Source organism: Balaenoptera physalus (genome assembly GCF_965194825.1).
Source record: "Balaenoptera physalus genome assembly, chromosome: 18".
NCBI classification, from domain to species: domain Eukaryota; kingdom Metazoa; phylum Chordata; class Mammalia; order Artiodactyla; family Balaenopteridae; genus Balaenoptera; species Balaenoptera physalus.
Window position 1 is genome coordinate 2950304 of NC_138899.1, and position 8724 is coordinate 2959027.

Sequence of the window (8724 nt, forward strand, 5' to 3'; positions counted from 1 at the left end):
TTACTCATATACTAGAGTGACAGCTTAACACAGTTTTTAATGAAACGCTACATTCCTTTTGGCATTAACTTCACATGGTCCCATGAGCAAAGCACAGCAAAGTAAAGACCGGTTATAGGTTCAGATGATAGAGGATTCCGGAAAGGCCAGGATTAGAATTGCATTTCCAGAGGCCTGTGCTCCCCTCCCTGAACAAGACCAAAATGTTGGTGAAATTGAAACACTGCCCGTAGTTTGAAAATGAGTTTCTGAGGAGTACATTTAATTATGCATTTATAGCGCGCTCTCTCTCCCCTTCCAAGTTTCACACGATATGTACCGTTTGGGATACACACGTTAACTTTTCATCATGTTGGAATTCTAATTTCCTCAAAGTCTTTGAAACAAGATGCCAAAATGGCAAATGGAATTCCTTCCATCTTTACTTCAATACTAAACTATGATTGAAATAAACGTGTCCGAGTGGAAAGACGGGCGGCGCCGGGGGAGGCGGGGCGCCGGGGGAGGCAGGGCGCCGGAAACGTGCTTCCCCGGGTCTAGGGGGAGCCCCAGCTGGGTTGCTTCCCCGCGCCCCTCGGCTCCTCGCTTCTCTCCGGTCTGAACCCCGCCTCCTCCAGAACCCCGACTCCCCAGGAGGGCCATGAGGGGCGGGAGCGAGCGCTGCTTTCGCTTTCCCTTCCCCGGGCCCAGTCCTGACTCCGCGGGCCGCGCTAGACCCCCGCCCCGGCCATGGCCACGCTCAGGGTCCTGCCCCAAGCCCAAGCCAAGGTGGCTGTGTTCCGTGAAGACCTATGTACTAAGACAGAGAACCCGCTCGGGAGCTATTTCCCCAAGAAGATTTCTGAGTTGGATGCATTTTTAAAGGAGCCAGCTCTCAGTGAAGCCGACCTGAGCAATCTGAAGGCCCCCTGGACATCCCAGGGCCTGGTCCAGTCAAGGAGAAAGAGAAGCAGCAGGGGAAGAAACAGCAGGAGAAGGAAGACAAGCATGAAAAGAAGAAAGAGGGAGATGAAGACAGAGGTCCTCTTTGTGGCCCAGTGAACTGCAATGAGAAGATCGTGGTCCTCCTGCAGCGCCTGAAGCCTGAGATCAAGGATGTCGCTGAGAAGCTCAGCCTGGTCACCACCTGGCTGCAGCTGCAGATACCTCGGATTGAGGATGGGAACGGTGTTGGAGTGGCTGTCCAGGAGAAGGTGTTTGAGCTGACGACCACCCTTCACAGCAAGCCGGAAGGCTTCCACACTCAAATCTCCAAATATTTCTCTGAGCGCTCTGATGCCATGACCAAAGCAGCTAAGCAGCCCCACGTGGGTGATTATCGGCGATGGGTGCACCAGCTGGATGACGCAGAGTACTGGGATGTCCGGCTGATGGTCATGGAGATCCGCAAGGCTTATACTGTGTTCTACAACATCATAGTTCCTGAAGAACTTCGAGAAGCTCAAGAAGCCCAGGGGAGAAACAAAGGGAATGATCTATTGGCCTCCACTCATATTCTGTGATGGGTCCAGCAGAGACCTTCCTGACTTTTACAGGGGACTCCAGACTTTTCCAACCTTCTGTCTGTTGAGATTTCTCCCTCACCTTGCCTCCCAGGCACAATAAATATAGTCATACCATTGCGCAACAAAAAAAAAAAAAAAAAAAAAGAAAGAAAGAAACGTGTCCAAGCACATAAGAACAAATATTTTCAGTACCTTGTAAGGGTCTGAGTTTGTAAGGTGACTGCAAATCAAAGCCGGTTAACAAACGCAGCACTTCAGACAATGAGCCAAGGGAGCTGTGGCGGGTCTTTTATTGTTCAGGTTACACTTGGACTCAGGTTTGTCTGCTTGTAATCATTAACATCTAGAAAGAAGAGTACTTTTTTTTTTTAAACATCTTTATAGGAGTATAATTGCTTTACAATGGTGTGTTAGTTTCTGCTTTATAACAAAGTGAATCAGCTATACGTATACATCTATCCCCATATCCCCTCCCTCTTGTGTCTCCCTCCCACCCCTCTAGGTGGTCACAAAGCACCGAGCTGACCTCCCTGTGCTATGCGGCTGCTTCCCACGAGCTATCTATTTTACATTTGGTAGTGTATATATGTCCATGCCACTCTCTCACTTCGTCCCAGCTTACCCTTCCCCCTCCCTGTGTCCTCAAGTCCATTCTCTACGTCTGCATCTTTATTCCTGTCCTGCCCCTAAGAAGAGTACATTTGAATGCAAAAAATGTTAGAATTTCACGTGTTTTTTATCCAATGGTCAAAGTGGGAAATTAAGTCCATAATTTTTTATGAATGTTTTTATGTCCGTGAAGGCGTACAACTTAACTAATGGCTGAGAATTGTTGAGACAAAGAGGTTATCTGGATAAAGACTATGAAGACGGGTATTTAGACTTCCTTTGCGTTCAAAGGTGTGCACGGCGTCCCTGGTGGCTGAAGTCTCTGATGGCAGCTGGTGACCAGATGATTAGGCCAGAGGACCAAGGAGGCCTCAGCGTCTGAGCTCAGAAGGGGGCAGGCGGTTCTGCTATCAGGCAGCCATTGGGTTTTTACTGGTTCTGACATGGATTTGGAGGCATGTGACCACAGACATGTTACTTACATTCTGAGTCTCTGCCTCTGCGAAGGCAGATGAGGAGCTCTGCTTCTTTGTGAGATGGTGGTGAGGATGGCAGGAGACTGTGCAGGTGGCAGCCCAGGTGACGGGCCAACTCAGGGCCGGGTACAGGCCGGGTATCCATTGAAAGCCGGCATCCATGAGGAGGAGGAGGAGCGTGGATGGGGTTCCCTCTCCCGGGGAGTCGAGGAGGGGCTGGGGAGGGCCGCCTTACACGGAAGGCCACGCTGCTCAGCGGGAGAGCTGGGGAGGGCGTCAGCCACCACGGCGCTTCTTCCCTCCTGGGATTGTCTAGCAACATGGCCTTTTCTCTCTCTTTTTCAAGCATCAGTCATTGGACGGCTCTTGCCAACTGGTCATTCTCACCTCGAAAGTAACTCTCACTTGCGTTTTCTCTTGGGGACTGTTCTTGGTTCTTGTGTTTGCAGGAGCCCCAAATTCATGGACATGTATCTCCATCTGCCGCTGGTCCCAGGTGCCATCTCTGCGTTGGTCTGCACAGGGGTCAAGTGTGGGCTGGCAAAGCTTGACAGCGAGAGTGGCCTGGCGCTGTGGTTAGCGCAGACCTTGTGACCTGAGGGAGCTGAGAAGCTGGTTGACCAGAAAGCCCCGCAGGAGAACAGGGCAGGGGGTAGACCTCGGAGAGCGGCGTGCTCCGATGACAAGCTAGGGGGCCTGGTGAGTCTCACGGCCACTGTCACCGAACTGCAATGTCATCGCTTTTCTCCCAAATTTGGTCACAGTCTTCCCTGATTGGATGGTTAATCTTTGATAGACAGCAAGCAACTCTGAATAATCTTGTCATTTATAAATACGAAATAACACCATAGAATACCAAAGACACTCTTTATCATTTTGGGGAGGAAAAAAGATAAATATAACTTTTAAAAATATTCCTTAATAGCCTCAGAGTGGAACAGAGTGCAAGGCCCACCATCCGTAGAAGAGTTTTGTCTTCGGCTTAGAAAGTGGATGGAAAGAATTTTGGTAAAGATACACAATCTTACAATGTTAATGAGGCAGGTTTGCAAAATTCCACTTTTAAACAGATGTTCATTAATCTGTAGGCAGCCATAAAATAAGAATTTATGAGTTTAAAAAGTTAATTATTTTAGAGCATCCAAAGCTGTCACCCTTAACCTATTTCTTTCTGTGGACCAGCAAAAGCACACATAGACAATTTGTTTTCCTGACCATTTGGACCATAATTTTACTTTCAGTGAAAGACCATGTCTGAATTAAAGGCTTACTCGGAAAAAATAAAGCTTTCCTATATATACTTTTTAAGGATGGTTCCTTTACTGATTTTCCTGGCTATTAATACTTCCCCATTGATTTAGGCCATGGGTGAGGGTGTTATTTAGAATCTGAAATATTACACAAGAGTTTCAAAGGAAATATAATTATATGATCCATTATCCAGGGAGTGGGCCAGAGTTTTAATCTCATAACATCAAAGATATAATTTTTAATATTATGGATGCCTGGGATTCTGTTAAACTATAACATTCAGAGGCTTGTTTCTGTTGCATCAACAAACGAGGAAATGAAGCTGCAAGAGGAGGTGCTAGTTGCTTCACCTGAGATTTTTTTTTTTAAATAAAGAGACAGACGACGGTGTGTACAGTGCTGTTGGGTGAACAGGCACAGATGGAACAGAGCGAGAGCTCCGTCCTGGAGGAGGGGAGCCGTGGAGGGCGCATGACGTCACCCGAGAATCTGTTCATTTTACAGAAAGACAGCTACGTCTCCTTATCCATCAACCATGGTGTTTCCTCATTCCACTCTGGGCCAACGGGGGGGATTTTTCCAAAAAATCAAGTCTTGGATACTTCCTGACTGTTTGTTCAAGCAGTTCATATTTTGTCTCCAGTGATTTGAAGCTCAATGTTTATGGAGGGAGCTTTACCTTCCTTGTGAGAGGGAGCTGGAATGCTGCTCAGAGCAGAGTCTGTGGTCTGGGGGAAGGGGGCAGGGCCAGACCGTTGTCTTTGGCTGGAATCCTGTTCCCTCCAGAAATCACAAACAGCACGTGGGAGAGACCGAGTGATGAGCAGCTGCAATATCTACTGGGAAAATCTTTAAGATCCTAGAGAACCTCAATATTGCAGCTGTGAGCCCTAGCTGAGGGCAAAGTAGATTCACAGGATCATAAAGAGATCGTCTGATCTGTTGGTTTTCAAAATATTTCTCATCAACATGTCCTATTCTTAAACAAAGTCATAGGCAGGTCTCTAATACCACAAAATAAATAGTAAGATAAAGGAGAAGCTGCTCTAGTGAGGGCAGGGGTCGGGGGGGGGGGGAGCGCAGAGTCGTTTGTTCTAGATGGTTCTAGGTGGTTCTAGATCAAAACAGAAACCCTCAAGAACAAGGGAACTGATGAGCCTTATGTGGCTGTTAGCAACTCAGCTCAATGGACGCAGAAGTGCTACCAGAACTTAGTTCCTTGGAAAAACACAGTGGGGTGATGTTCTTTCCAGCACAGAGTGTGCCAACAAGAAATACGTATTTCAGTAAGAGGTATATTGTTTAAGAAGCAGAGAGATTTACATTTCAGTTTAGAAAAATTTCCATTAAGTGGTCTAACGAATACACCAGGTGTTAAAGGTGTATTCACCTTTACTTATCTAGACAACTTATTCTCATGAGGGGAAACTTCATTTAGTGGTGCTGGACAAACAGGTGGTTTGGTACATATGCAGATAACAATACAAGTAATTTGGTCTTGTGTTTTACGTTAGTACGCACACCTTTCGGGGCCTGGGGACCCAAAACAACTACATGCATCATTAACCAATCTCCTCCCCTCCAGCACCGTCACCTGCCTCTCCTGGTGGTACCCTGGAATCTTCTCTTAATCAAGGTACTATTATCCACGTCAACACTCTTCCCACCATTTCTCTCAGGGTAACACTGTCTGACTGTGTCGATCAAAAAGAGCCTGTTGTAGGCTCTTCTCTTTCTCTTACAGGGTAAGTATGCAGGACGTGTTTAGTCACGGGGCTGTAGCTTATCAGAAGCAGGTGCCGTGCCGTATGAAAACTATTGTATCCACGAAGACGAGCAGTTTCTGGGCCCCCTCCTTGCCTCTACCCTCCACCTCTGTTCCTGCCACAGCCCTTTGTGTGACAGAAAGGAGCGGCAGTGGGAGATCTGTCTAGCGAGGGAATAGTCCTATACAGAAATCTACACAGGTGATGGCATGGCACCTAGCACATTGCGGCAACGTACATTTCCTGGTTTGGATATTGCAGTGTGGTTATGTGATATCTAACCATAGAGGAAACTGGCCTGTGGGTATCAGAGGCCTCTCGGCATAATTTTTGTAACCCCTTGTTAACCTACAATTAAAGTACAGTAAGTCCCCTACACACAAACCTTCAAGTTGTGAACTTTCAAAGATGCGAACTTGCGTTCGCATGTCCAATCACGTAAGTTAGTTCACGTGTATGGCGTACGTTGTCACGTCCGTGCATCCTCTACAAGTGGTTGTGCTTTTGTGTACTGTACTGTACAGTACTGTAGAGAGTACAGTAGTACAATATCTTTATTTCTAGCCGAGGCTGTCCGGAAGCAAGCGTAAAACTAGTGGTGATGTAGCTGGTACTGCTACCAGCCCCTGGATGCCAGCTCTTGGACTGTACTACTGTACTTTTCAAGGTACTGTACTGTAAGTTGAAAAATGGTTTCTTTATTTTTAGTGTTTTTTTTAATGTATTGCTTGTGTGAAAAGTATTATAAACCTATTACAGTACAGTACTCTAGAGCCGATTGTGTTAGGTACCTAGGCTAACTTTACTGGACTTACAAACGTGCTCTTGGAACGGAACCCGTTCATATGTAGGGGACTTCCTGTACAAAGAAGGAGCCCCAGAATCTCTTTCCTAGTTGGTACTTGCCCCTTCTCCCCATCTTTCTGGGTATCCCACCTCCACGACCCCGGCTGGCTGGCAGCAGTCACCCAAGCTCTGGGGGAACGAGATGAGGGAAGAGCACGGAGCCTGGAAAAGCTGAGAGGTCCCCACTCCTTCTCCCCCTCTGCTGGGTCCCAGATCCATGCACATCAGCCCTAGGACCAGGATGCCTATAATTTTAAGGCATCTTTTGCTGTTTTGCATTCAGTAACGGCATCCACAGCTCTGTGTGACAGATCTCTTGAGATGGATATTTTTCTTTTTTAACCAAGATTACTTTCGAGAACAAACTCACAGTTTTTCGACTTTTATTAAAGTACATGGCTTTCTAGGTACTTTTCAGTGTCTCACGCAGATCCCTGTTGTGATAACAGAGCTAATCAGAGGACGCTCTTTGGGCTCCTGTGGGGCTGAGGGCGGGAGTCTGGGACTCCTCCTCTGTCCCTTTGATTGGAGGTGTAGGAAATCTAGGTACTTTTCCCCACTGGCACTAAAGTCCTGTGTAAAATGAGTAATATCACAGGATACCGGGAAAACCCAACAAGAAATTTTCAAGTATTTTCCCAAATATTCCTTTGAAAACCTTTTATGCACCATTGTCACATTTATTATAAGACATACGCCTGTGGCATAAAATGTATACACGGAGCTTTTCCCTCTGAGATACACAAATCGTAAATCTGAGCAATGGAACAGGATTAAAGCATCTTCAATTGTGCAGTGAAGATGTTGCATTTTTGACATGGTGGCATAGCCACCGTTCTTTTTTAAAAAAATTTATTTTATTAAAGTATAGTTGATATACAATGTTGTGTTAATTTCTACTGTACAGCAAATTGTTATACATATATATATTGTGTGTATATATATATATATTTATACCTTTTTTCATATTCTTTTCCATTATGTTTTATCACAGGGTATTGAATATAGTTCCCTGTGCTCTGCAGTAGCACCTTGTTGTTTATCCATTCTATACGTAATAGTTTGCATCTACTAATCCCAAACTCCCAATCCATTATTCCTCTACCCGGGAAGAATGGATTGGGAGTTTCTTCCCCAACCCGGGTGGGGCAACCCCTTGGCCACCAAAAATTCTATTCTCTATGTCTGTGAGTCTGTTTCTGTTTCGTAGATAAGTTCACTTGTGCTATATTGTGCCACTGCTAATTTCTAACTGTGTCATTGTTGTAATGATCGTCAGATCTGCTCTTAAAAAGGTTCAGTTGTTAAAATTTTTTTCGGAAAACAGTATTTAATAATTCGCAAACACTGACTGCAAACGAAGCATATGTAAAATTTTCTCAGGGCTTTGAGTGAATTATTATTAAAGAAGTGAAAGCAAAGGGAAATAGCTAATCCCGGTCTTTGAAGTCCGTTTGGAACTTAATTGACCATTAGGCCACCAACTATCTTGGCAGCCCACCATTCAATAAAGAGGGACTCAGCCTTACATTAGGGATGAGAGCAGAGCAATTTATCAGAAGCTACACACCATTTACATTGCTTTCCGTGGAGATTTCTTGGGGAAAGTGCAGAGCACACAGTTTTAAGTAATTTATGAGCTTTTTAGTAGTGTTATAGCAATTGACTTCTGACAATAATGAAACTGTTGACAAGTATGTGTGAGATTTGTTTGACTTGGGCCGTGATTGTACCTCATCTCCTGCCTTAGAAGCTCAGGCTGCAATGAATGAAGTCACGGGGGGGAAATTTTTTGAAAAAAATAAGTAATGCTGATAAACATAAACGTCTCCAGTGTGTAACCAGACTAAAACAATAATACCGCCTTATATCCAAACAAAATCAATTTGTAAAATTGCATTGCTCTTCTGAAAAATCTCATTTGATCTATAGGGACCCAACTGGCAAAATATCAATTTAGCAATTAACTTTCAGGCTTGAAAAAGTATTACTCTCACATTAGCCCTATGATATGCTTATAACCAAGAAATATGATCAAAACCATTTTTTCAAGTTTTGATCTGAAAACGGACATAACCCTGGTCCCACTGGTGGGCTCTCCATGGTAGGGACACTGGATAGATTCCCACCAGCTTCTCTGTTTCGAGAGGTTGAACAAGATACCAGAAAAGAGGGATTCTGACTTCTCTTTTGATGAGCTCCATGGCCTTGAGTATAGCATTCAGCCTGTCTGGACTGCGGGTCCCAGTTCATGATTCTAGACTGTCATGT

General features: G+C 45.2%; 1 pseudogene across 1 annotated transcript; it reads left to right on the forward strand.

The window, feature by feature from the left end:
• Positions 1-659: 659 nt before the first annotated feature.
• LOC309647720 (proteasome activator complex subunit 1 pseudogene) lies at positions 660-4206 on the forward strand (annotated as a pseudogene). The gene has a single exon. The product of its transcript is annotated as a proteasome activator complex subunit 1 pseudogene (transcript).
• The last annotated feature ends 4518 nt before the right edge of the window (positions 4207-8724 follow it).